Genomic DNA, 22,500 nt, shown 5'->3' on the forward strand with positions numbered 1-22,500 from the left:
GGAACGGTATTGACGGGGAGACGAGCTCGGGGAGAGCGAACTCGGCAACGGGGGTGGCACATCGGTTGGGCTCGAGCAGGCGGCTTAGGAGCAACCGCGAGGGAACACGGCGGGGTCCGGGGGAAAGGGCGACGGCCGCCCGCGACTCGTCACGGTAACCCAGGCGGGAAGCTGCGCTCCGTCCGAGTCAGACTCGGTCGTCGCGGCCCGGCTGAGGCTCGCTTGGTCGAGGGGGCGCGGCGCTGTGCCGGCGACTTTGCCCGCGCGAGGCACGTACGCTGTGGTCCGAAGGAAGAAGCGCGCGTCCCGAGTCAGACTCGGGCGCCGCAACCCGACGGTATCTCGCTGCGGCCAGGATGCGGAGTTGAGTCGGCACTGGGGGGATCCGGGAAGGACGAAGGGGCGGCGGCCAACAGTCGCAGCTCGTCGCCGCTGTCACCCAGACGGGAAGCTGCGCCCCGGCCGAGTCAGACTCGGTCGGTGCGGCCCGCTGCGGCCAGCTGGAGAGTGAGCTACGTGCCTGTACCGTGCTCCCGACGAACCGTCCCGGGGGGCTGGTGACGTCGCGCGATCGGCGCTTGATGCTGCGACCGGGAGGGAAGCTGCGCCCCGTCCGAGTCAGACTCGGTCGTTGCGGCCCACCCGAGCCCGCACGCCTCACGCGGAGGGGTCATACGCCCCGGCGGCCACGATAGACGTCCTCCCGCTTCGCGGTGGTCGGGAGGGCTTTGCGGATAGGTGCAGATGCGGGGGCGGCTTCCCGAGATAGCCGTCCCTAGGTTAGGCGAGGGTTTGAGAAACATCTTTCGCGGTAGACCGGCGCGGCCGGCGGACGCCCACGTGGCGTGCCGCGAGTCGGATCGCGCGCTCGGCCTCCGTTGATGACCGCTAGGTGCGTGCGTGGAATCGGGGCGTCTCGGTCTCGCTGCCGTACGGCTCGCGCTAGGCCTGCGGGGGCGGCGTCGGAGCGCGCGCTCGCGCGGCGGCCGTAGCGCTAGAGGGCGACCCGCAAGTGGGGAGGAACCGTCCACCCAACGCCGGCGCTAGCCGGGGCCGGTGGGGGCCCTACCAAGGCGGGTCATGGTCGCATGTCGGTCGGTCCGGCCTCTGTTTACCGAGGCGGCCGGCACCTCCATCTGCCTTGGATGCCCCGAATCCGCAGACTTTCCTCCGGCCTCAGCTTAACGAGACGGCCGTTGCCTCCATCCTTGGATGTTAACATTCGCAGAGTTTCAGCTCCGGGCTAGGGCGGGTGAAGTCGTCTCGAACCACGTGCCTGAAGGCCGCCTCGCGCCGGATGCAGGCCCCGCTCTGTCGTGCGGTGTGACCGTCCAACGCGGGCATCGCTAGATTAGCCGTGGCCACGATCCTTCCACACCGCGAGCCTTTCGCCCTCGGCCGCTCAGTTCGCGGGCCGCTGATCCCGCTCCATCTCTCCGGCCTGTGTTTAAGGAGGCGGCCGGTCCTCCTTCCTTGGATGGACCATTCGCATATTTTTCGCCCGGCCTGTGTTTAAGGAGGCGGCCGGTCCTCCTTCCTTGGATGGACCATTCGCATATTTTTCGCCCGGCCTGTGTTTAAGGAGGCGGCCGGTAACTCCCTTTCTTGGATGAGACCCAACATTCGCATATTTTTCGCCCGGCCTGTGTTTAAGGAGGCGGCCGGTCCTCCCATTCTGCCAGTGTTCCTTGGACTTTGAAAATTTCAAAGTCTTTCCGCTCCGGGCTAGGGCGGGTGAGGTCGTCTCGAGCCACGTGCCTGAAGGCCGCCTCGCGCCGGATGCAGGCCCCGCTCTGTCGTGCGGTGTGACCGTCCAACGCGGGCATCGCTAGATTAGCCGTGGCCACGATCCTTCCACACCGCGAGCCTTTCGCCCTCGGCCGGTGTCGGTCAACGTGTGGGTTTGGGGGGAAGGACGGCTGCCGGGAGCAGACAGCCGTCCCCGGGTGGGGTGTACAGTCCTTCCACCGCGGCCGCCGGGAGCAGACGGCCGTCGAGCGATTCTGCCATTGTTCCTAGGACTTTGTACATTTTAAAGACCCTCCGCGCGGGCCGCTGATCCCGCTCAGTCGCTCCGGCCTGTGTTTAAGGAGGCGGCCGGTCCTCCCATTCTGCCAGTGTTCCTTGGACTTTGAATATTTCAAAGTCTTTTCGCTCCGGGCTAGGGCGGGTGAGGTCGTCTCGAACCACGTGCCTGAAGGCCGCCTCGCGCCGGATGCAGGCCCCGCTCTGTCGTGCGGTGTGACCGTCCAACGCGGGCATCGCTAGATTAGCCGTGGCCACGATCCTTCCACACCGCGAGCCTTTCGCCCTCGGCCGGTGTCGGTCAACGTGTGGGGTGGGGGGGAAGGACGGCTGCCGGGAGCAGACAGCCGTCCCCGGGTGGGGTGTACAGTCCCTTCACCGCGGCCGCCGGGAGCAGACGGCCGTCGAGCGATTCTGCCATTGTCCCTAGGACTTTGTACATTTCAAAGACCCTGCGCGCGGGCCGCTGATCCCGCTCGGTCGCTCCGGCCTGTGTTTAAGGAGGCGGCCGGTCCTCCCATTCTGCCAGTGTTCCTTGGACTTTGAAAAGTCTTTCCGCTCCGGGCTAGGGCGGGTGAGGTCGTCTCGAACCACGTGCCTGAAGGCCGCCTCGCGCCGGATGCAGGCCCCGCTCTGTCGTGCGGTGTGACCGTCCAACGCGGGCATCGCTAGATTAGCCGTGGCCACGATCCTTCCACACCGCAATCCTTTCGCCCTCGGCTGATGTTCGGCCAACGTGTGGGGAGGGGGTTTTGGACGGCTGCCGGGAGCAGACAGCCGTCCCCGGGAGGGGAGACTTCACGGCGGCCGCCGGGAGCAGACGGCCGTCGAGAGATTCTGCCAGTGTTCCTTGGACTTTGAATATTTCAAAGTCTTTCCGCTCCGGGCTAGGGCGGGTGAGGTCGTCTCGAACCACGTGCCTGAAGGCCGCCTCGCGCCGGATGCAGGCCCCGCTCTGTCGTGCGGTGTGACCGTCCAACGCGGGCATCGCTAGATTAGCCGTGGCCACGATCCTTCCACACCGCGAGCCTTTCGCCCTCGGCCGGTGTTCGCTCAATGCGCGGGCCGCTGATCCCGCTCCATCTCTCCGGCCTGTGTTTAAGGAGGCGGCCGGTCCTCCCATTCTGCCATTGTTCCTTGGACTTTGAAAAGTCTTTCCGCTCCGGGCTAGGGCGGGTGAGGTCGTCTCGAACCACGTGCCTGAAGGCCGCCTCGCGCCGGATGCAGGCCCCGCTCTGTCGTGCGGTGTGACCGTCCAACGCGGGCATCGCTAGATTAGCCGTGGCCACGATCCTTCCACACCGCGAGCCTTTCGCCCTCGGCCGGTGTTCGCTCAACGCGCGGGCCGCTGATCCCGCTCCATCTCTCCGGCCTGTGTTTAAGGAGGCGGCCGGTCCTCCCATTCTGCCAGTGTTCCTTGGACTTTGAAAATTTCAAAGTCTTTCCGCTCCGGGCTAGGGCGGGTGAGGTCGTCTCGAGCCACGTGCCTGAAGGCCGCCTCGCGCCGGATGCAGGCCCCGCTCTGTCGTGCGGTGTGACCGTCCAACGCGGGCATCGCTAGATTAGCCGTGGCCACGATCCTTCCACACCGCGAGCCTTTCGCCCTCGGCTGGTGTTCGTCCAACGTGTGGGGAGGGGGTTAAGGACGGCTGCCGGGAGCAGACAGCCGTCCCCGGGAGGGGAGACTTCACGGCGGCCGCCGGGAGCAGACGGCCGTCGAGAGATTCTGCCAGCGTTCCTTGTACTTTGAATATTTCACAGCCGTGCTCGCACTTAGGAAATTTTCGAGCGCTGTGGCACTTAGACATTTTTCGTCAAGCGTGGCACTTAGAAATTTTTCGTCAAGAGAGGCACTTAGACATTTTTCGTCAAGAGTGACACTTAGAAAATTTTTCACTCTCTTTGTGCCTTCCAGGGTGCTGTGCAACCCTGCGTGTTGTGTTCCCACCGAGCAAGGGGCGCTGCTGGCGGCCATGACCAAGCGCTCGGCACCGGGCCCTTTCATTTTGTGGGGTAAATTATGCGCCCCCCATGCTCGTTCTGACTATATTTTGCGAAAGGGGGGTAAATCGTTGATGAGTACGCTGACTAGGGGGACCATTTAGCGTACTCTGGCGCACCTGAAGACCAAAGTTGGTACTGCACCCTCCCCCTGGTACCCCAGCCCCTGGTACCTAAAGAGGGAGAGGCCGAATTTTCGCTTTTTGGGGCCGACCGAGGGAACCAGCCGAGGCGGACACTTTTCGGCTCAAGAGCCGTTGGCACTTAGAAAAAATTCGCACAAGTTGGCAGGGCTACCAGGGGAAGAGGCCGAATTTTCGCTTTTGAAGGCCGACCGCGGGAACCAGCCGAGGCGGACACTTTTCGGCTCAAGAGCCGTTGGCACTTAGAAAAAATTCGCACAATTGGCAGGACTTCCAGGGGAAGAGGCCGAATTTTCACTTTTGGTGGCCGACCTGGGGAACCAGCCGAGGCGGACACTTTTCGGCTCAAGAGCCGTTGGCACTTAGAAAAAATTCGCACAAGTTGGCAGGACTTCCAGGGGGAGAGGCCGAATTTTCGCTTTTGGCGGCCGACCGCGGGAACCAGCCGAGGCGGACACTTTTAAGCGGAAGAGCCGTTGGCACTTAGAAAAAATTCGCACAAGTTGGCAGGACTTCCAGGGGAAGAGGCCGAATTTTCGCTTTTTGGGGCCGACCGCGGGAACCAGCCGAGGCGGACACTTTTCGGCTCAAGAGCCGTTGGCACTTAGAAAATATTTGCAAAACTTGGCTTGACTTCCAGGAGAAGAGGCCGAATTTTCACTTTTGGTGGCCGACCTGGGGAACCAGCCGAGGCGGACACTTTTCGGCTCAAGAGCCGTTGGCACTTAGAAAATATTTGCCAAACTTGGCTTGACTTCCAGGAGAAGAGGCCGAATTTTCACTTTTGGTGGCCGACCTGGGGAACCAGCCGAGGCGGACACTTTACGCTGGTTGAGTCGTTGGCACTTAGAAAATATTTGCCAAACTTGGCTTGACTTCCAGGAGAAGAGGCCGAATTTTCACTTTTGGTGGCCGACCTGGGGAACCAGCCGAGGCGGACACTTTACGGCTGTTGAGTCGTTGGCACTTAGAAAATATTTGCCAAACTTGGCTTGACTTCCAGGAGAAGAGGCCGAATTTTCACTTTTGGTGGCCGACATGGGGAACCAGCCGAGGCGGACACTTTTCGGCTCAAGAGCCGTTGGCACTTAGAAAATATTTGCCAAACTTGGCTTGACTTCCAGGAGAAGAGGCCGAATTTTCACTTTTGGTGGCCGACCTGGGGAACCAGCCGAGGCGGACACTTTACGCTGGTTGAGTCGTTGGCACTTAGAAAATATTTGCCAAACTTGGCTTGACTTCCAGGAGAAGAGGCCGAATTTTCACTTTTGGTGGCCGACCTGGGGAACCAGCCGAGGCGGACACTTTACGGCTGTTGAGTCGTTGGCACTTAGAAAATATTTGCCAAACTTGGCTTGACTTCCAGGAGAAGAGGCCGAATTTTCACTTTTGGTGGCCGACATGGGGAACCAGCCGAGGCGGACACTTTTCGGCTCAAGAGCCGTTGGCACTTAGAAAATATTTGCCAAACTTGGCTTGACTTCCAGGAGAAGAGGCCGAATTTTCACTTTTGGTGGCCGACCTGGGGAACCAGCCGAGGCGGACACTTTACGCTGGTTGAGTCGTTGGCACTTAGAAAATATTTGCCAAACTTGGCCAGACTTCCAGGAGAAGAGGCCGAATTTTCACTTTTGGTGGCCGTTATGGGGAACCAGCCGAGGCGGACACTTTAGGCTGGTTGAGTCGTTGGCACTTAGAAAATATTTGCCAAACTTGGCTTGACTTCCAGGAGAAGAGGCCGAATTTTCACTTTTGGTGACCGACCTGGGGAACCAGCCGAGGCGGACACTTTACGCTGGTTGAGTCGTTGGCACTTAGAAAATATTTGCCAAACTTGGCAAGACTTCCAGGAGAAGAGGCCGAATTTTCACTTTTGGTGGCCGACCTGGGGAACCAGCCGAGGCGGACACTTTACGCTGGTTGAGTCGTTGGCACTTAGAAAATATTCGCCAAACTTGGCAAGACTTCCAGGAGAAGAGGCCGAATTTTCACTTTTGGTGGCCGACCTGGGGAACCAGCCGAGGCGGACACTTTACGCTGGTTGAGTCGTTGGCACTTAGAAAATATTTGCCAAACTTGGCTTGACTTCCAGGAGAAGAGGCCGAATTTTCACTTTTCATGGCCGTTATGGGGAACCAGCCGAGGCGGACACTTTGCGCTGGTTGAGTCGTTGGCACTTAGAAAATATTCGCCAAACTTGGCCAGACTTCCAGGAGAAGAGGCCGAATTTTCACTTGTGGTGGCCGTTATGGGGAACCAGCCGAGGCGGACACTTTAGGCTGGTTGAGTCGTTGGCACTCAGAAAATATTCGCCAAACTTGGCCAGACTTCCAGGAGAAGAGGCCGAATTTTCACTTGTGGTACCCGACCTGGGGAACCAGCCGAGGCGGACACTTTAGGCTGGTTGAGTCGTTGGCACTTAGAAAATATTCGCCAAACTTGGCCAGACTTCCAGGAGAAGAGGCCGAATTTTCACTTGTTCTGGCCGTTATGGGGAACCAGCCGAGGCGGACACTTTACGCTGGTTGAGTCGTTGGCACTTAGAAAATATTCGCCAAACTTGGCCAGACTTCCAGGAGAAGAGGCCGAATTTTCACTTGTTCTGGCCGACCTGGGGAACCAGACGAGGCGGACACTTTACGGCTGTTGAGTCGTTGGCACTTAGAAAATATTCGCCAAACTTGGCCAGACTTCCAGGAGAAGAGGCCGAATTTTCACTTGTTCTGGCCGACCTGGGGAACCAGACGAGGCGGACACATCACCCCGCAAGTGACGTTGGCACTTTGAAAATATTCGCCAAACTTGGCCAGACTTCCAGGAGAAGAGGCCGAATTTTCACTTGTTCTGGCCGACCTGGGGAACCAGACGAGGCGGACACTTTACGCTGGTCGAGTCGTTGGCACTTAGAAAATATTCGCCAAACTTGGCCAGACTTCCAGGAGAAGAGGCCGAATTTTCACTTGTGGTACCCGACCTGGGGAACCAGCCGAGGCGGACACTTTACGCTGGTCGAGTCGTTGGCACTTAGAAAATATTCGCCAAACTTGGCCAGACTTCCAGGAGAAGAGGCCGAATTTTCACTTGCGGTGGCCGTTATGGGGAACCAGACGAGGCGGACACTTTACGCTGGTTGAGTCGTTGGCACTTAGAAAATATTTGCCAAACTTGGCCAGACTTCCAGGAGAAGAGGCCGAATTTTCACTTGTTCTGGCCGTTATGGGGAACCAGCCGAGGCGGACACTTTACGCTGGTCGAGTCGTTGGCACTTAGAAAATATTCGCCAAACTTGGCCAGACTTCCAGGAGAAGAGGCCGAATTTTCACTTGTGGTACCCGACCTGGGGAACCAGCCGAGGCGGACACATAACCCCGCAAGTGCCCTTGGCACTTAGAAAATATTCGCCAAACTTGGCCAGACTTCCAGGAGAAGAGGCCGAATTTTCACTTGTGGTGGGCGTTATGGGGAACCAGACGAGGCGGACACATCACCCCGCAAGTGCCGATGGCACTTAGAAAATATTTGCCAAACTTGGCCAGACTTCCAGGAGAAGAGGCCGAATTTTCACTTGTTCTGGCCGTTATGGGGAACCAGACGAGGCGGACACATGACGCCGCAAGTGCCGTTGGCACTTTGAAAATATTCGCCAAACTTGGCCGGACTTCCAGGAGAAGAGGCCGAATTTTCACTTGTTCTGGCCGACCTGGGGAACCAGACGAGGCGGACACATCACCCCGCAAGTGCCGTTGGCACTTTGAAAATATTCGCCAAACTTGGCCAGACTTCCAGGAGAAGAGGCCGAATTTTCACTCGTTCTGGCCGACCTGGGGAACCAGACGAGGCGGACACATCACCCCGCAAGTGCCGTTGGCACTTTGAAAATATTCGCCAAACTTGGCCGGACTTCCAGGAGAAGAGGCCGAATTTTCACTTTTTCTGGCCGACCTGGGGAACCAGACGAGGCGGACACATCACCCCGCAAGTGCCGTTGGCACTTTGAAAATATTCGAAACTTCCATCAAACACATATCGGCTGTTTCGCCGTCGCTGTCCGGCCTGGGCACCATCGTGGCTCGGACAGTTCGTGTGCCAGCTTCCGTTGGCACTTAGAACATTTTTCAAAATAAAAATAAACAGTCCTGCACATACGTGCCGACTATATTTTGCGAAAGGGGAGTAAACCGATGAGTACACTAACTAGGGGGACCAACAGACCGTAGTGGTCTCCCCTGGTACCTAAATGCATACCCCTGGTACCTCAGCGACTACCCCTGGTACCTAAATGCGTACCCCTGGTACCTCAGAGAGGCCGAATTTTCACATTCCGTGGCCGAACTAGGGAACCGGACGAGGCGGACACTTTTCCGGGAGAGACCCGATGGCACTTAGAAAATATTCGCCAAAGTTCGTCGGACTTCCAGAGCAAGAGGCCGAATTTTCAAATTATGTGGCCGAACTAGGGAACCGGACGAGTCGGACACTTTTCCGGGCAAGACCCGATGGCACTTAGAAAATATTCGCTCAAGTTGGCAGGACTTCCAGAGCAAGAGGCCGAATTTTCACATTATGTGGCCGAACTAGGGAACCAGCCGAGTCGGACACTTTTCCGGGCAAGACCCGATGGCACTTAGAAAATATTCGCTCAAGTTGGCAGGACTTCCAGAGCAAGAGGCCGAATTTTCACATTATGTGGCCGAACTAGGGAACCAGCCGAGTCGGACACTTTTCCGGGCAAGACCCGATGGCACTTAGAAAATATTCGCTCAAGTTGGCAGGACTTCCAGAGCAAGAGGCCGAATTTTCGCTCGTTCGGGCCGACTCGGGGAACCAGCCGAGTCGGACGCTTTTCCGGGCAAGACCCGATGGCACTTAGAAAATATTCGCTCAAGTTGGCAGGACTTCCAGAGCAAGAGGCCGAATTTTCGCTCGTTCGGGCCGACTCGGGGAACCAGCCGAGTCGGACACTTTTCCGGGCAAGACCCGATGGCACTTAGAAAATATTCGCTCAAGTTGGCAGGACTTCCAGAGCAAGAGGCCGAATTTTCGCTCGTTCGGGCCGACTCGGGGAACCAGCCGAGTCGGACACTTTTCCGGGCAAGACCCGATGGCACTTAGAAAATATTCGCTCAAGTTGGCAGGACTTCCAGAGCAAGAGGCCGAATTTTCGCTCGTTCGGGCCGACTCGGGGAACCAGCCGAGTCGGACACTTTTCCGGGCAAGACCCGATGGCACTTAGAAAATATTCGCTCAAGTTGGCAGGACTTCCAGAGCGAGAGGCCGAATTTTCGCTCGTTCGGGCCGACTCGGGGAACCAGACGAGTCGGACACTTTTCCGGGCAAGACCCGATGGCACTTAGAAAATATTCGCTCAAGTTGGCAGGACTTCCAGAGCAAGAGGCCGAATTTTCGCTCGTTCGGGCCGACTCGGGGAACCAGACGAGTCGGACACTTTTCCGGGCAAGACCCGATGGCACTTAGAAAATATTCGCTCAAGTTGGCAGGACTTCCAGAGCAAGAGGCCGAATTTTCGCTCGTTCGGGCCGACTCGGGGAACCAGCCGAGTCGGACACTTTTCCGGGCAAGACCCGATGGCACTTAGAAAATATTCGCTCAAGTTGGCAGGACTTCCAGAGCAAGAGGCCGAATTTTCGCTCGTTCGGGCCGACTCGGGGAACCAGACGAGTCGGACACTTTTCCGGGCAAGACCCGATGGCACTTAGAAAATATTCGCTCAAGTTGGCAGGACTTCCAGAGCAAGAGGCCGAATTTTCGCTCGTTCGGGCCGACTCGGGGAACCAGACGAGTCGGACACTTTTCCGGGCAAGACCCGATGGCACTTAGAAAATATTCGCTCAAGTTGGCAGGACTTCCAGAGCAAGAGGCCGAATTTTCACTCGTTCGGGCCGACTCGGGGAACCAGCCGAGTCGGACACTTTTCCGGGCAAGACCCGTTGGCACTTAGAAAATATTCGCTCAAGTTGGCAGGACTTCCAGAGCAAGAGGCTGAATTTTCGCTCGTTCGGGCCGACTCGGGGAACCAGCCGAGTCGGACACATTACGGCCGAACACCCGTTGGCACTTAGAAAATATTCGCCAAAGTCGGCCGGACTTCCAGGCGAAGAGGCCGAATTTTCGCTCGTTCGGGCCGACTCGGGGAACCAGCCGAGTCGGACACTTTTCCGGGCAAGACCCGATGGCACTTAGAAAATATTCGCTCAAGTTGGCAGGACTTCCAGGCGAAGAGGCCGAATTTTCGCTCGTTCGGGCCGACTCGGGGAACCAGCCGAGTCGGACACTTTTCCGGGCAAGACCCGATGGCACTTAGAAAATATTCGCTCAAGTTGGCAGGACTTCCAGAGCGAGAGGCCGAATTTTCGCTCGTTCGGGCCGACTCGGGGAACCAGCCGAGTCGGACACTTTTCCGGGCAAGACCCGATGGCACTTAGAAAATATTCGCTCAAGTTGGCAGGACTTCCAGAGCAAGAGGCCGAATTTTCGCTCGTTCGGGCCGACTCGGGGAACCAGCCGAGTCGGACACTTTTCCGGGCAAGACCCGATGGCACTTAGAAAATATTCGCTCAAGTTGGCAGGACTTCCAGAGCAAGAGGCCGAATTTTCACATTCCGTGGCCGACTCGGGGAACCAGCCGAGTCGGACACTTTTCCGGGCAAGACCCGATGGCACTTAGAAAATATTCGCTCAAGTTGGCAGGACTTCCAGAGCAAGAGGCCGAATTTTCACTCGTTCGGACCGACTCGGGGAACCAGCCGAGTCGGACACTTTTCCGGGCAAGACCCGATGGCACTTAGAAAATATTCGCTCAAGTTGGCAGGACTTCCAGAGCAAGAGGCTGAATTTTCGCTCGTTCGGGCCGACTCGGGGAACCAGCCGAGTCGGACACATTACGGCCGAACACCCGTTGGCACTTAGAAAATATTCGCCAAAGTCGGCCGGACTTCCAGGCGAAGAGGCTGAATTTTCGCTCGTTCGGGCCGACTCGGGGAACCAGCCGAGTCGGACACATTTCGGCGTAACACCCGTTGGCACTTAGAAAATATTCGCCAAAGTTCGTCGGACCTCCAGGCGAAGAGGCCGAATTTTCGCTCGTTCGGGCCGACTCGGGGAACCAGCCGAGTCGGACACATTACGGCCGAACACCCGTTGGCACTTAGAAAATATTCGCCAAAGTTCGTCGGACTTCCAGGCGAAGAGGCCGAATTTTCGCTCGTTCGGGCCGACTCGGGGAACCAGCCGAGTCGGACACATTTCGGCGCAACACCCGTTGGCACTTAGAAAATATTCGCCCAAGTCGGCCGGACTTCCAGGCGAAGAGGCCGAATTTTCACTTTTTCTGGCCGACCGGAGGAACCAGCCGCGTCGGACACATTACGGTGTAACACCCGTTGGCACTTAGAAAATATTCGCCAAAGTTCGTCGGACCTCCAGAGCGAGAGGCCGAATTTTCACTTTTTCTGGCCGACCGGAGAACCAGCCGAGGCGGACACATCGCGCCGCTTTTGCCGTTGGCATATTCGAAACTTCCAGAATCGGCTTTTTCGCCGTCGCTGTCCGGCCTGGGCACCATCGTGGCTCGGACACGTCGTGTGCCAGCGTCCGCTGGCACTTAGAAAATTTTTCAAAATAAAAATAAACAGTCCTGCACATACGTGCCCACTATATTTTGCGAAAGGGGAGTAAACCGTCGATGAGTACGCTGACTAGTGGGACCAACCATCGCGCTCTGGCGCACCTGAAGACCAAAGTTGGTACTGCACCCTACCCCTGGTACCCAAACGGGGTAGAGGCCGATTTTTCGCTTTTGGCGGCCGACCTAGGGAACCAGAAGAGGCGGACACTTTTCCGAGCAAGTGCCGATGGAACTTCCAGAGCGAGAGGCCGAATAATCGTAATTTGTGGCCGACTTGGGAACCAGCGAAGGCGGATAGGAAGTGGAGCGGGTCCCGCCGGCTGGTCCGCGGGCCAATTGCGGTCCCGCGAGTTAGCGATCGCGGTCCGGAATTCTAGCCGACTTGGGAACCAGCGAAGGCGGATAGGAAGTCAAGTGGGTCCCGCCGGCTGGTCCGCGGGCCAATTGCGGTCCCGCGAGTTAGCGATCGCGGTCCGGAATTCTAGCCGACTTGGGAACCAGCGAAGGCGGATGGGTGGTCACCGAGGTCCCGCCGGCTGGTCCGCGGGCCATTTAGGGTCCCGCGAGTTAGCGATCGCGGTCCGGAATTCTAGCCGACTTGGGAACCAGCGAAGGCGGATAGGAAGTCAAGTGGGTCCCGCCGGCTGGTCCGCGGGCCATTTAGGGTCCCGCGAGTTAGCGATCGCGGTCCGGAATTCTAGCCGACTTGGGAACCAGCGAAGGCGGATGGGTGGTCACCGAGGTCCCGCCGGCTGGTCCGCGGGCCATTTAGGGTCCCGCGAGGTACCGATCGCGGTCCGGAATTCTAGCCGGCCAGGGACCACCGCGAGCCGGATGGGTCTTCACCGAGGTCCCGCCGGCTGGTCCGCGGGCCATTTAGGGTCCCGCGAGGTACCGATCGCGGTCCGGAATTCTGGCCGACTTGGGAACCAGCGAAGGCGGATAGGAAGTGGAGCGGGTCCCGCCGGCTGGTCCGCGGGCCATTTAGGGTCCCGCGAGGTACCGATCGCGGTCCGGAATTCTAGCCGGCCGGGAACCACCGCGAGGCGGATGGGTCTTCACCGAGGTCCCGCCGGCTGGTCCGCGGGCCATTTAGGGTCCCGCGAGTTAGCGATCGCGGTCCGGAATTCTAGCCGGCCGGGGACCACCGCGAGGCGGATGTGTGGTCACCGAGGTCCCGCCGGCTGGTCCGCGGGCCATTTAGGGTCCCGCGAGTTAGCGATCGCGGTCCGGAATTCTAGCCGGCCGGGGACCACCGCGAGGCGGATGGGTGGTCACCGACGTCCCGCCGGCTGGTCCGCGGGCCATTTAGGGTCCCGCGAGTTAGCGATCGCGGTCCGGAATTCTAGCCGGCCGGGAACCACCGCGAGGCGGATGGGTGGTCACCTAGGTCCCGCCGGCTGGTCCGCGGGCCATTTAGGGTCCCGCGAGGTACCGATCGCGGTCCGGAATTCTAGCCGGCCAGGGACCACCGCGAGGCGGATGGGTCTTCACCGAGGTCCCGCCGGCTGGTCCGCGGGCCATTTAGGGTCCCGCGAGTTAGCGATCGCGGTCCGGAATTCTACCCGGCCGGGGACCACCGCGAGGCGGATGGGTCTTCACCGAGGTCCCGCCGGCTGGTCCGCGGGCCATTTAGGGTCCCGCGAGGTACCGATCGCGGTCCGGAATTCTAGCCGGCCGGGGACCACCGCGAGGCGGATGGGTCTTCACCGAGGTCCCGCCGGCTGGTCCGCGGGCCATTTAGGGTCCCGCGAGTTAGCGGTCGCGGCCCGGAATTCTAGCCGGCCGGGGACCACCGCGAGGCGGATGGGTGGTCACCGAGGTCCCGCCGGCTGGTCCGCGGGCCATTTAGGGTCCCGCGAGTTAGCGATCGCGGTCCGGAATTCTACCCGGCCGGGGACCACCGCGAGGCGGATGGGTCTTCACCGAGGTCCCGCCGGCTGGTCCGCGGGCCAATTGCGGTCCCGCGAGTTAGCGATCGCGGTCCGGAATTCTAGCCGGCCGGGAACCACCGCGAGGCGGATGGGTGGTCACCGAGGTCCCGCCGGCTGGTCCGCGGGCCATTTAGGGTCCCGCGAGTCAGCGGTCGCGGCCCGGAATTCTACCCGGCCAGGGACCACCGCGAGGCGGATGGGTGGTCACCGAGGTCCCGCCGGCTGGTCCGCGGGCCATTTAGGGTCCCGCGAGTCAGCGGTCGCGGCCCGGAATTCTACCCGGCCAGGGACCACCGCGAGGCGGATGGGTGGTCACCGAGGTCCCGCCGGATGGTCCGCGGGCCATTTAGGGTCCCGCAAGTTAGCTGTCGCGGCCCGGAATCCACGCCGGCCAGGGACCACCCAGAGGCCGTGCACACGCGCCGGGTGGCAAGAAATACCTCCAGCCGAGCGGATATGCACTTTATAAGCACCTTGGACGAGATGGCAGACCCTTACTAGACTTCCAGCACCTCGGCTAAGCATCTTACACGGCCCGCTGATCTTCCAGAAGACCTCCAGCCGGTTCTCATGGTGCTTTCCTTCTCACTCTCCCAGCCGGCCCAGGCTTCCAGCACCCCGGCTAAGCGTTCTCCCCGGCCCGCTGTGCTTCCAGAAGACCTCCAGACGGTCCTCATGGTGCTTTCCTCCTCACTCTCCCAGCCGGCCCAGGCTTCCAGCACCCCGGCTAAGCGTCTTACACGGCCCGCAGATCTTCCAGGAGACCTCCAGCCGGTCCTCATGGTGCTTTCCTCCTCACTGTTTAATCCGAACGAGGCTTCCAGAGCCCCGGCTAAACGTTTTACACGGCCCGCTGAACTTCCAGAGCACCTCCAGCCGGTTCCACGGCTGCTTTCCTCCTCACTGTTTAAGCCGAACGAGGCTTCCAGAGCCCCGGCTAAACGTTTTACGCGGCCCGCTGGACTTCCAGAGCACCTCCAGCCGGTTCCCATGATGCTTTCCTCCTAACTCTTGACGCCCGAGGAGGCTTCCAGAGCCCCGGCTAAGCGTTTTACGCGGCCCGCCGAGCCTCCACAGCATTTCCAGCCGGTTCTCCGGGTGCTTCACTCCTCACTTTATAAGCCGAACGAGGCTTCAGGAGCCCCGGCTAAGCGTTTTACGCGGCCCGCTGAACTTCCACCGCACCTCCAGCCGGTTCCCCGAGTGCTTTCCTCCTCAATGTTTAAGCCGAACGAGGCTTCCAGAGCCTCGGCTAAGCGTTTTACGCGGCCCGCTGAGCTTCCACAGCACCTCCAGCCGGTTCTCATGAGGCTTTCCTCCTAACTCTTGACGCCCGAGGAGGCTTCCAGAGCCCCGGCTAAGCGTTTTACGCGGCCCGCCGAGCCTCCACAGCACTTCCAGCCGGTTCTCCGGGTGCTTCACTCCTCACTTTATAAGCCGAACGAGGCTTCAGGAGCCCCGGCTAAGCGTTTTACGCGGCCCGCTGAACTTCCAGAGCACCTCCAGCCGCTTCTCCGGGTGCTTTTCTCCTCACTTTCTAAGCCGCCCGAGGCTTCCAGAGCCCCGGCTAAGCGTTCTCCACGTCCCGTTGATCTCCCCGGAGGTCGTAACGGGGAATTACCTCCCTCCAGCGGACACGGCGGGTAAATACGCCACCTCTCGCACTTAGCGCACACACCCGTTGCTCCGCGTCCGATGACACTTTGAGCGGCCAAACGGCGGGAGTAACTGTCACTCTCTTATGGTAGGCTCACTTGAGATTTTTTTAACCGTCCGCGGAGGCGAGCGGGACCACCGGGACAGCCGGGAGGCCGTGCGCGCGGGCCAAGTGGCCGAAAATAGCTCCAGGCCGACCGGATCGGCTAGTTGTAAGCACCGCGGATGAGATCGCGGAGCATTATTCGACTTCCAGCGGCCCGTGCGCTTACGCACGCCGCCCGGAACCTCCGGGAGGCCGTGCGCATGCGCAAGTGGCCGAAAATAGCTCCAAGCCGATCGGATCTGCACTTTACAAGCTCCGCGGATGAGATCGCGGAGCTTGTATTCGACTTCCAGCGGCCGGTGCGCTCGCGCACTCCACCCGGCACCTCCGGGAGGCCGTGCGCGCGCGCCAAGTGGCCGAAAATAGCTCCAAGACGACCGGATCGGCTGTTTACAAGCACCGCGGATGAGATCGCGGAGCATTATTCGACTTCCAGCGGCCGGTGCGCTCGCGCACTCCACCCGGCACCTCCGGGAGGCCGTGCGCGCGCGCCAAGTGGCCGAAAATAGCTCCAAGACGACCGGATCGGCTGTTTACAAGCACCGCGGATGAGATCGCGGAGCTTTATGCGACTTCCAGCGGCCGGTGCGCTCGCGCACTCCACCCGGCACCTCCGGGAGGCCGTGCGCGCGCGCCAAGTGGCCGAAAATAGCTCCAAGACGACCGGATCGGCTGTTTACAAGCACCGCGGATGAGATCGCGGAGCTTTATGCGACTTCCAGCGGCCGGTGCGCTCGCGCACTCCACCCGGCACCTCCGGGAGGCCGTGCGCGCGCGCCAAGTGGCCCAAAATAGCTCCAGCCCAGCGGATCTGCACTCCGCGGATGAGATCGCGGAGCTTTTTTCGACTTCCAGCGGCCGGCGCGCACGACGAGCGGACCCGGTGACGGTCCAGCTCCATCCGGTACCTCGCACGGCCCGCTCCTCCCCCCCGCGCGGACTTCCGAGCGCTCCGGGAGACGTTCGGAAGCCGCCGGTGCCGTTGGAGCGGGGAAATACCTCCCTCCAGCGGACACGGCGAGTATATACACCATCGGCCAAACGGCGGGAGTAACTATGACTCTCTTAAGGTAGCGGCACTCGACATCTTTTTCACGGTTCGTGGAGGACCCGGCCGGTTCTCGGGGGTGCTTTTTCTCCTAACTCTCGACGCCCGAGGAGGCTTCCAGAGCCCCGGCTAAGCGTTCTCCGCGGCCCGCTGAACTTCCACAGCACCTCCAGCCGGTTCCCCGAGTGCTCTCCTCCTCACTCTTTAAGCCGAACGAGGCTTCCAGAGCCCCGGCTAAGCGTTTTACGCGGCCCGCTGAGCTTCCACCGCACCTCCAGCCGGTCCTCACGGAGCTTTGCTCCTCACTCTTGACGCCCGAGGAGGCTTCCAGAGCCCCGGCTAAGCGTTTTACGCGGCCCGCTGGACTTCCAGAGCACCTCCAGCCGGTCCTCGCGATGCTTTGCTCCTCACTCTTGACGCCCGAGGAGGCTTCCAGAGCCCCGGCTAAGCGTTTTACGCGTCCCGCTGATCTTCCCGGAGCTTGTGACGGGGAAATACCTCCCTCTAGCGGACACGGCGGGTAAATACGCCACCTCTCGCACTTAGCGCACACACCCGTTGCTGCGCGTCCGGTGACACTTTGAGCGGCCAAACGGCGGGAGTAACTGTCACTCTCTTAAGGTAGGCCCACTTGAGATTTTTTTAACCGTCCGCGGAGGCGACCGGGACCACCGGGACAGCCGGGAGGCCGTGCGCGCGGGCCAAGTGGCCGAAAATAGCTCCAGGCCGACCGGATCGGCTAGTTGTAAGCACCGCGGATGAGATCGCGGAGCATTATTCGACTTCCAGCGGCCGGTGCGCTTACGCACGCCGCCCGGCACCTCCGGGAGGCCGTGCGCATGCGCAAGTGGCCGAAAATAGCTCCTAGCCGACCGGATCTGCACTTTACAAGCTCCGCGGATGAGATCGCGGAGCTTTATCCGACTTCCAGCGGCCGGTGCGCTCGCGCACTCCACCCGGCACCTCCGGGAGGCCGTGCGCGCGCGCCAAGTGGCCCAAAATAGCTCCAGCCCAGCGGATCGGCTGTTTACAAGCACCGCGGATGAGATCGCGGAGCTTTATTCGACTTCCAGCGGCCGGCGCGCACGACGAGCGGACCAGGTGACGGTCCAGCTCCACCCGGTACCTCGCACGGCCCGCTCCTCCCCCCCGCGCGGACTTCCGAGCGCTCCGGGAGACGTTCGGAAGCCGCCGGTGACGTTGGAGCGGGGAAATACCTCCCTCCAGCGGACACGGCGAGTAAATACACCTTCGGCCAAACGGCGGGAGTAACTATGACTCTCTTAAGGTAGCGGCACTCGACATCTTCTTCACGGTTCGTGGAGGACCCGGCCGGTTCTCGGGGGTGCTTTTTCTCCTAACTCTTGACCCCCGAGGAGGCTTCCAGAGCCCCGGCTAAGCGTTTTACGCGGGCCGATGAGCTTCCACCGCACCTCCAGCCGGTTCTCATGGGGCTTTCCTCCTAACTCTTGAAGCCCGAGGAGGCTTCCAGAGCCTCGGCTAAGCGCTTTACGCGGCCCGCCGAGCTTCCACAGCACCTCCAGCCGGTTCTCATGATGCATTCCTCCTCATTTTCTAAGCCGAAGGAGGCTTCCAGAGCCCCGGCTAAGCGTTTTACGCGGCCCGCTGAACTTCCCCAGCACCCCCAGCCGGTTCCCCGACTGCTTTCCACCTCACTTTCTAAGCCGAACGAGGCTTCCAGAGCCCCGGCTAAGCGTTTTGCGCGGCCCGCTGAGCTTCCACAGCACCTCCAGCCGGTTCTCATGAGGCTTTCCTCCTAACTCTAGACGCCCGAGGAGGCTTCCAGAGCCTCGGCTAAGCGTTTTACGCGGCCCGCTGAACTTCCACAGCACCTCCAGCCGGTTCTAATGAGGCTTTCCTCCTAACTCTTGACGCCCGAGGAGGCTTCCAGAGCCCCGGCTAAGCGTTTTACGCGGCCCGCTGAACTTCCACACTACCTCCAGCCGGTTCTCATGAGGCTTTCCTCCTAACTCTTGACGCCCGAGGAGGCTTCCAGCACCCCGGCTAAGCGTTCTCCGCGTCCCGCTGATCTTCCCGGAGCTTGTAACGGGGAATTACCTCCCTCCAGCGGACACGGCGGGTAAATACGCCACCCCTCGCACTTAGCGCACACTCGCGTTGCTGCGCGTCCGGTGGCACTTTGAGCGGCCAAACGGCGGGAGTAACTGTCACTCTCTTAAGGTAGGCTCACTTGAGATTTTTTTAACCGTCCGCGGAGGCGACCGGGACAGCTGAGCTTCCGGAGCACCTCCAGCCGGTTCTCATGATGCATTCCTCCGCACTTCCCAAGCCGAACGAGGCTTCCAGAGCCCCGGTTAAGCGTTTTACGTGGCCCGCCGAGCCTCCACAGCACTTCCAGCCGGTTCTCATGATGCATTCCTCCTCACTCTTTAAGCCGAACGAGGCTTCCAGAGCCCCGGCTAAGCGTTTTACGCGGCCCGCTGAGCTTCCACAGCACCTCCAGCCGGTCCTCACGATGCATTCCTCCTCACTTTCTAAGCCGAACGAGGCTTCCAGAGCCCCGGCTAAGCGTTCTCCGCGTCCCGCTGATCTTCCCGGAGCTTGTAACGGGGAAATACCTCCCTCCAGCGGACACGGAGAGAAATTACACCGCCACTCGCACAGAGGCGGGTAAACGGCGGGAGTAACTATGACTCTCTTAAGGTAGCCTGACTTGACATCTTTTTAACGGTTCGTGGATAAATACATGATATATATACTACATATGATCGCATTTACTGCCAAATAATATAAAATGACCATTCGGTTATAAACATTGCATTCATTATGTTTATAGGTGATGTTAATATTTATATATTTAATGTTTATAGGTGATGTTAATATTTATATATTTAATGTTTATGGGTCATGTTAATATTTATATATTTATTTTGTACATCATGTTATGGTTATACGACACTTGCTATAGGATCATGATGTGATCATATCGGCGGGAGTCGGCCCGGGCTCCGGGTGAAGAGGCCGAGTTCTCGCCACTCGCGGCCGACCGGGGAACCAGCAGAGGCGGACGCATCGCGGCGCAAGAGCCCTTGGCACTTAGAAAAAATTTGGCAAAAGTCGCTCCGGGTGAAGAGGCCGAATTCTCGCCACTCGTGGCCGACCGGGGAACCAGCAGAGGCGGACGCATCGCGGCGCAAGAGCCCTTGGCACTTAGAAAAAAATTGGCAAAAGTCGCTCCGCGCTCCAGGTGAAGAGGCCGAATTCTCGCCACTCGCGGCCGACCGGGGAACCAGCGAAGGCGGGTAAGCTTTCTAGGGAGCCCCGCCGGCTGGTCCGCGGGCCGAACGTGGTCCCGTAAAGTACCGACAGCGGACGCCGACCCACGCCCGGTAAGAACCACCGAGAGGCGGATACGCTCTCCGACGAGCCCCGCCGGCCGGTCCGCGGCGGGAAATGCGCCCTCTGGCGGACACGCCGTTGTAAATGAATGGGCTTTGGCACTTAGTGCATTTTCGCAAAAGTCGCTCCGCGCTCCGGGCGAAGAGGCCGAATTCTCGCTACTCGTGGCCGACCAGGGAACCAGCGAAGGCGGGTAAGCTTTCAAGAGAGCCCCGCCTGCTGGTCCGCGGGCCGAACGTGGTCCCGTCACCTACCGACAGCGGACGCCGACCCACGCCCGGCAAGGAACCACCGAGAGGCGGACACGCTCTCCGACGAGCCCCGCCGGCCGGTCCGCGGCGGGAAACGCGCCCTCTGGCGGACACGCCGTTGTAAATGAATGGGCTTTGGCACTTAGTGCATTTTCGCTGAAGTTGAGCCGCGCTCCGGGCGAAGAGGCCGAATTCTCGCTACTCGTGGCCGACCGGGGAACCAGCGAAGGCGGGTAAGCTCTCAAGAGAGCCCCGCCGGCTGGTCCGCGGGCCAATTATGGTCCCGTCACCTACCGACAGCGGGCGCCGATCCACGCCCGGCAAGGACCACCCAGAGGCGGACACGCTCTCCGACGAGCCCCGCCGGCCGGTCCGCGGCGGGAAACGCGCCCTCTGGCGGACACGCCGTTGTAAATGAATGGGCTTTGGCACTTAGTGCATTTTCGCAGAAGTTGAGCCGCGCTCCGGGCGAAGAGGCCGAATTCTCGCTACTCGTGGCCCACCGGGGAACCAGCGAAGGCGGGTAAGCTTTCAAGAGAGCCCCGCCGGATGGTCCGCGGGCCGAACGTGGTCCCGTCACCTACCGACAGCGGACGCCGATCCACGCCCGGCAAGGACCAGCGAGAGGCGGACACGCTCTCCGACGAGCCCCGCCGGCCGGTCCGCGGCGGGAAATGCGCCCTCTGGCGGACACGCCGTTGTAAATGAATGGGCTTTGGCACTTAGTGCATTTTCGCAAAAGTCGCTCCGCGCTCCGGGCGAAGAGGCCGAATTCTCGCCACTCGTGGCCGAACAGGGAACCAGCGAAGGCGGGTAAGCTTTCAAGAGAGCCCCGCCGGCTGGTCCGCGGGCCAATTATGGTCCCGTAAAGTACCGACAGCGGACGCCGACCCACGCCCGGCAAGGACCACCGAGAGGCGGATAACGGCGCACACCGCGAACGGCGGGTGGCGGTCGCTGGGTGGCGGTCGGCTGGTGGCGGTCGGGGGGTGGCGGTCGGGGATGGTGCTTGGGGATGGTGCTTGGGGACCGGTGGCGCCGGAGGCGCACACCGCGAACGGCTGGTGGCGGTCGGCTGGTGGCGGTCGGCTGGTGGCGGTCGGCTGGTGGCGGTCGGGGGGTGGCGGTCGGGGATGGTGCTTGGGGATGGTGCTTGGGACCGGTGGCGCCGGAGGCGCACACCGCGAACGGCTGGTGGCGGTCGGCTGGTGGCGGTCGGCTGGTGGCGGTCGGCTGGTGGCGGTCGGGGGGTGGCGGTCGGGGGGTGGCGGTCGGGGATGGTGCTTGGGGATGGTGCTTGGGACCGGTGGCGCCGGAGGCGCACACCGCGAACGGCTGGTGGCGGTCGGCTGGTGGCGGTCGGCTGGTGGCGGTCGGCTGGTGGCAGTCGGCTGGTGGCGGTCGGGGGGTGGCGGTCGGGGATGGTGCTTGGGGATGGTGCTTGGGACCGGTGGCGCCGGAGGCGCACACCGCGAACGGCTGGTGGCGGTCGGCTGGTGGCGGTCGGCTGGTGGCGGTCGGCTGGTGGCGGTCGGCTGGTGGCGGTCGGGGGGTGGCGGTCGGGGGGTGGCGGTCGGGGATGGTGCTTGGGGATGGTGCTTGGGACCGGTGGCGCCGGAGGCGCACACCGCGAACGGCTGGTGGCGGTCGGCTGGTGGCGGTCGGCTGGTGGCGGTCGGCTGGTGGCGGTCGGCTGGTGGCGGTCGGGGGGTGGCGGTCGGGGGGTGGCGGTCGGGGGGTGGCGGTCGGGGGGTGGCGCTTGGGGATGGTGGCGGTCGCCTTGTGGCGGTCGGGGGTGGCGCTTGGGGATGGTGGCGGTCGCCTTGTGGCGGTCGCCTTGTGGCGGTCGGGGGGTGGCGGTCGGGGGGTGGCGCTTGGGGATGGTGGCGGTCGCCTTGTGGCGGTCGCCTTGTGGCGGTCGGGGGGTGGCGGTCGGGGGGTGGCGCTTGGGGATGGTGGCGGTCGCCTTGTGGCGGTCGGGGGTGGCGCTTGGGGATGGTGGCTGTCGGGGGTGGCGCTTGGGGATGGTGGCTGTCGCCTGGTGGCGGTCGGGGGTGGCGCTTGGGGATGGTGGTGGTGGTGGTCGCCTGGTGGCGGTCGACTTGTCGCGGTCGGGGGTGGCGCTTGGGGATGGTGGCTGTAGCCTTGTGGTGGTCCGGGGTGGCGCTTTGGGACCGGCGTCCGGCGGAAAGTGCGTGTTGCGCGGCCCGGAGAAAGTTTTAGCCAAGGGCCCGCCGCTGGAGAAAATTTTAGGTACCAGGGGTGGATTTTTTTTGTCACCGCAGGAGGGGGACGTTGCCTCCGTCGGTG

The sequence above is a fragment of the Syngnathus floridae genome, unplaced genomic scaffold (genome assembly GCF_059516105.1).
Source record: "Syngnathus floridae isolate MCC-2025c unplaced genomic scaffold, RoL_Sflo_1.0 HiC_scaffold_94, whole genome shotgun sequence".
In the NCBI taxonomy this organism is placed as follows: domain Eukaryota; kingdom Metazoa; phylum Chordata; class Actinopteri; order Syngnathiformes; family Syngnathidae; genus Syngnathus; species Syngnathus floridae.